Consider the following 6,000-nt stretch of genomic DNA (forward strand, 5'->3'; position numbering starts at 1 on the left):
CAGATGGATCCACAGCCGAAACTTGAGGTCGGTTCCTATTACTCTGTCTGATTGAAAGAGCTGTATTAAGGGCACTCCCATCTCTGCAGGAAAGTTATTGCTGCTCTCAACACAATATACTGCAGACAAATATAGCGATACTGTCACGTGTTCCTGCTGTCAGTCTATTATGTCATGTTCATCCACACCCAGAAACATTACTGCTGTAGCACCAGAGTTATATAGGCGCAGTCCAAAGAGCAAGAATCTCTTAATCTCAGAACTGTGGGTTCAGCCCCCACATTGGGTCCCTCTGTGTCAATTTGATCCCGCCAATCCTCCTAGCATGACCTGATGGCGTAACAGTGATACCCAGTACCCAGCGTAATTCAGCTTTCTTTCCACTTGATTCAGATTTTGATCTGAAATCATCGGCCGAACAAGAGTTTGTCTAAATCGAGGGAGATCTGCTCACAAGCAAGTATTAAACACTTCAGGATTATCTGTTCGAATACCACACTTTGTCAAAACACTGCCGCTTCTTAAGCTAATAAGTAACGGTTTTTGAGCACGCATTGTATTGTTAATGCTTATATTAAAAAAGCATAAATTCACATAATGGAATTTGGACTGAACAAAGTAGTCCAGCCCCTTTACAACATTACATACCCACTGATTAAAGCTTAAAACTACAGCAGCAGGAGTAACAATAATGGCAACAACATGTTTGGAGTTCGGCATTTCATTTATACTGCGGAAACATCGTATCGGAATGAACTGCCCGAGATAAAAGAGCAATTGCGGCTTCAGATCGTTTTTACAGAGCATTGCGTTGTTCTGTTCATGCTGACTACACGCTTTAAATTTGTCATTTACTGCAAGCGTTGCTTTTCCAGGTTTTTCTGAAATTCCTCGCATTTGAGCCAGCACTAAAATATTTCATTCCCGTCGCTGAATACATCGTGGAAACGGTATTTGCAACGGAATGCTGTCACACATGAAATCTTTTTGTTATTCGGTTCTGAAGTTTGAAAATGAAAATAAAACGGGGGTCACTTCATAGGCTTGAAAGAAATCCAAGCAGCATAAAAACCAGCGAACTCTCACAAATTGCATTGTGCTGCACCTTTCTTCTGCTGCTTTTATAAATCTGCCTTAAACATTTGAATGCATACCTTACTGCTGCTAATCACATTCACGTGCTTACGAAGCTTTTTTCTGTCCGTTATGTTTTTCCAAAGCGGTTTCTCCGTTTTCCTTGTACTGTGATTGTCAGCGAGCACAACAAGACTGAAATAGTGTAAAGGCAGGTAAAAAAGACAAGGTAAAACGCCTGACTGTCGGGAGTGGGATTTGAACCCGTGCTTCTATTTGGAGAGCGGAACACAAAGATTGAAAGACACAAAACTGTGAATTTGCTGTTTTAAACCGCTCCACTATCCTGAAGAAATGGGTGCTGACTGTACCAGTTGCATCCGATTTTCTGTAACTTTAGGACGATTGATACGACTGGACGAACACAATTTGTGGCGTTTAGCATGACATGGAAAACGGTACCGGAGCATTCGGGTCCGGAGTACCAGACTCAGAAACAGTTTTTACCCCCGCACTATCAAACTATTAAACTCCCAGCCTCTCTCACTCTCACCTCACCTCTCACCTATGATCTGAACCTCACAGTGCCTTCTTTCTTACCAAAAACCCAAACACATTGAAAATCTACCTCTACCATACATGTCAAAAGTTCACTCCCCATAATTTCTATCCCTTTATTTCATTCTTTTGATGCATGTTTTTGCACATAACCTGTTACCTTTTTGTTGTTTTGCACACTGCCTGTTGTTGTTTTTTGCACATCGGCTGTTGTCTCTGTCTCTGTGTTTTTTTCTTTGTACTACTTATGTCCGAGAGCTAGCTAAATAGCATTTCGTTATAATATATACCTGTATATGAGTATAATGACAATAAACTTGAATTTGAACTTGAACTTGACATAGTCTTGCAGGCAGTATATTATTTTATCGTTTACTCGTTAAAAAAACACGGTCTTCTCGTTCCAAAGTCAGATTTTTAGTGCTTTCGAACGTCACTTCCAACCTGGACTGACAGCTCACCCGATCTGTTTGTGATCAGACCATGGGGGGGGGGGGGGGGTTTACCAAGCGCACGTTCCTTCCCAGTGCTGAGGCGATCATTCGGAAGATGGGTGTGAAGAGAGACAAGCTTTGTCGACTAAAAAACAAGGCAGGATATGCAAGAATAGTAATCACTGGCGACAGTTATGTTCTTTTACTATTGAGACTCCTACATTACGAGTTCTTTGAAGACATTGAAACTGAAGGAAAGCGGCGACAAATGAAACAGGCACGGGTGGGGATTGAACCGACGGTCTTCAGTTAACGAGACAGACGCCTTACCACTTGGCCACCGCGCCTTCGAGCAAATATGGGAATAATGTTGTTCAAATTATTTTTTTCTGAATCTGGTTTACATCGCCTGGAGGCAGCAACAACAATAAAAGGGATACTTAACAAGGAGATATGCTGTAGCAGTGCGAATCCAACAGATGCTCCTGAAGAGACTGGAGGTTTAAGCCAACTCCTTAGAGCGCTCGGCCGCGTTACTCTCTTCAGCTCTTGTTGTTTGACCTAGTGGTTTTATAACGCGTGGAAACGACCGCAACTTCGTTTTCTGAGATGCTTTCTCTCACGTGGTGAAATCTCGACCTCTTTGGCATCTCTGGCTATAGTTCTTCTGTAGAGCAGGCTTTCACACCTCTGCTTATAGTGCCCTTGAAGTCATTTTATTTTTACAGGAAGACGCATTCCCTAACGATCTCTCCTGTTTTAGAAATGCTTCATAAGGCGTGTTTGATTCAACGGACAAACAGTATACTAATTGTACAATGCAGATTTATGCGGCATTCGTACTGGATTTGAGTGGGATTCTGAAATACTTCTTGCAAAGGTATTCAGACTTTCTTGAACCTATAATAAAAACACAGACCTGAAACTCCCTAGCTTCCAATCTCTGATGTTGCTGTCCTTAAACTCGGACGTGATGTTCTGCAGACGTGTGCATAATGTCCTGTTTTCTTACAGTGTACACATTTTGCTGTTCACGCTCCGCATTCATCTGCTTTGTGCATTGTTAGTCCGCACCTGTAACATGTAATGTCAGCCGTCCCCTGTTCTTCTACAGTATATCTCTAGCATGACTGCGTCCTGCTGCTCGGCTTTTGTTTGTAAAGTTTGAGCGAGCGCCCCGTTCAGTGTCACTTTGTCACTGTGGTCAGAAAGCATTCTTGATTCTGCTTGAGCTGCTTCATGAATTCTAGCGACTGTAAGAGCTCTTTCTAAAGTCAGCCCTTCCTCCTGCAGCAATTTATAGTCTCTTATGTGCACATTTTTCCACAAGTTGATCTCTTAACATGTCAGTTTCCAATACTCCAAAGTCACAAGATTTAGCCAGTCCTCTTAGTGCAGTCACAAAAGCATCAACTGAAGTTCTCTGCCTAAATTTATGCCGTTCCAAAACCACATTTCTCTGCGGTGTAAAGTAAGCGTCTAAGGCAGCTACAGTCTGTTCATATGTACCTTTTTCAACAGGGAGGTTGGCGAAAATCCGCTGCACGGGCACCCAGATACAGTGCAGTAATGTAGCACGTCTCACGGCATCCGGAGCTTCTGTAGATCCACTGGCTATTTAAAAAAATCTGTACGACTCCATCCATATCTTGTATTCCGCATACAAATCCGGAGCTCCGAGTTTCAGTAGAAGCGGTAGAAAAAGCTGGGCATAAGCAAAGCTTCTCGGCGCGGCTGCCATATCTTCCATGGCGCAAGCTAAACGAAAAGTCCGAAAATTCAAAAGTTCGTTTCTACCAGCAAGAGAACAAAAATCTGCAGTATTCTGCTCGCTTTGAGTCCGTCAAGCACTCATCTCTCGTCGCCATAAATGTTGTGTATCTTAATAAAGAGACGTTTTTATATTATTTTAACTATTTTGTTAACTACACAGATCACGCCCTTACACCATATATTCCCGCCTTCTACTCTCTCGTTCTGTTGTCTCGCGATTTCTACTCACTATACTACATTTAGTATGACTTCTTGTTGCAGTTGAGCTCAAAGCTGGAGATGATCTCCATATTCTACCGCACTAACTAGTCCGAAACGTAGTACACAGTACACACTTTTTAAGTGAAGTCAGGTTGTTAAAAAATTAAACCAGCGCCCTGTCACAGAAACGTACCCCGGTCTACCGCGCAACAAGCGGGGGTACTCAGCAGTATACTGTAACGCAACGGGGGCTCAGGCGGGCGCCCTTGCCGCATCAGGTCGGCCCCACACCGTCCGGGGCTCGAACCCGGGACTTCCGCGTCTCTCTGCAGCGACCCAGCCCCGTGAGCTAAAGAGAGATCTCTCCACAGCCCAGTAGCTGTAGTCCTGCTATCACAGGGAAGGGCGGTGACGTCACCTGCTCTGGTACGCCGGCTCTTACACAGTACCTGTCGGCCGTAAGCGTTACACTCTCCCCCGCTTAAATCGCCGTCCCCGGCGAAGGGCTATCCCACCCCGCTTCTGACACCAATGTAACGCAACGGGGGCTCAGGCGGGCGCCCTTGCCGCATCAGGTCGGCCCCACACCGTCCGGGGCTCGAACCCGGGACTTCCGCGTCTCTCTGCAGCGACCCAGCCCCGTGAGCTAAAGAGAGATCTCTCCACAGCCCAGTAGCTGTAGTCCTGCTATCACAGGGAAGGGCGGTGACGTCACCTGCTCTGGTACGCCGGCTCTTACACAGTACCTGTCGGCCGTAAGCGTTACAATACTAACGAGGAGCGCTTGTCTGCAGCTGAGCGTCAGCTCTGTTTACTGTTAGCAGTCATTGCCTCATTTCCAAACACTTTTTCACCTGCTCTCAGCTTTTAAAGACAGTCATAAACGCTCAAGAAGTAATTCATGTCAGTTTGAAGTCTGTTTCTGTTGTCTCAGCTCTTGATAAAGAAAAGCCGTGCGTGGGAGACTCCCTCTCTGAAGAAGTTTGCCGTCACCCTGCGAGGGAAAAGAGCCATCAATCACCGAGGCAACCACTGAGACAGTTAACATTAAACACGTGAAATGCGAGATGTTGTGATTTTTTTCCTGCTTAAGGCTTCTATCGTTTCTATTCTAACGAGAAAGACCTCTTTATTAGAAGTGAGATTTTAACAAACGTCTCCAGGGGTAACTGCGACCTGAACGCAACGCCTTAGACCACCAGCCATCTTGCCTGTGGTACTTATAATGAAGTATATATTTTATTTCTACTCGTTGATAAGAAAAGTGAAATCATGTAATTAGGGATATGTCTTTTTTTCATGGGGAAAACTAGCCCGAGCAAATGTAAAGTTTAGAGCAGCGCTCAATAAAAATGATCAGAAACCGAAAGCGCTTCTTATACGGATCAATATATTCCGATACCACTGGTTCTGCAGAAGAAATAAGAAAAGCCGAACTCAAAGCACTGTGTTGCCATTACGGCTACTCCATCTGCAGCTGCTTTAAGATTACTCACACTGTGTTGCCATTAAGGCTACCTAGTTAAAAAAAAAAACTTATCGTCACCTTTTTGAACGTGATTGTTAGACACCCGTTAAATCTCAACCGAGGTTTCTTGAGAGATCGTTCAGCGAGCGAGTAATAAAAAACTACTTCGCTTCTAACCTCTGCTGTCGCTGTAAACTCGGACGTGATGTTCTGCAGATGTGCAGTGTGCCTTTCCTCTCGTCGTATTCAAGAGTACTCACTGTGTGAGCTCCTCACTGCGTGTTCTGTATTCTACTGTGATTTAATTTAGATGATTACGTGGAGTAGAGTGACAAGATCTATTGAACATTTTCGGTTTGTGAAATGAAACACTAAATACACTACAGTAAATACAAGTAATGGACATTTAAAATAACCACAGTACAGCTAGAAGAGTGAAAGATAAAAGACTATTTAGAATGAGATTCACAATAGACTTAAGAAAGGCACAAC

At 44.0% G+C, this 6,000-nt stretch overlaps 1 non-coding gene across 1 annotated transcript; it reads right to left on the bottom strand.

Annotated features, from left to right (window-relative positions):
• Positions 1-2,341: 2,341 nt before the first annotated feature.
• On the bottom strand, positions 2,342-2,413 carry trnat-cgu (transfer RNA threonine (anticodon CGU)). The gene has a single exon. It is a non-coding gene; the product is annotated as a tRNA-Thr (tRNA).
• Between the last annotated feature and the right edge of the window lie 3,587 nt (positions 2,414-6,000).

This window comes from Atractosteus spatula (assembly GCF_055471065.1).
Source record: "Atractosteus spatula isolate fAtrSpa1 chromosome 10 unlocalized genomic scaffold, fAtrSpa1.hap1 SUPER_10_unloc_5, whole genome shotgun sequence".
In the NCBI taxonomy this organism is placed as follows: Eukaryota; Metazoa; Chordata; class Actinopteri; order Semionotiformes; family Lepisosteidae; genus Atractosteus; species Atractosteus spatula.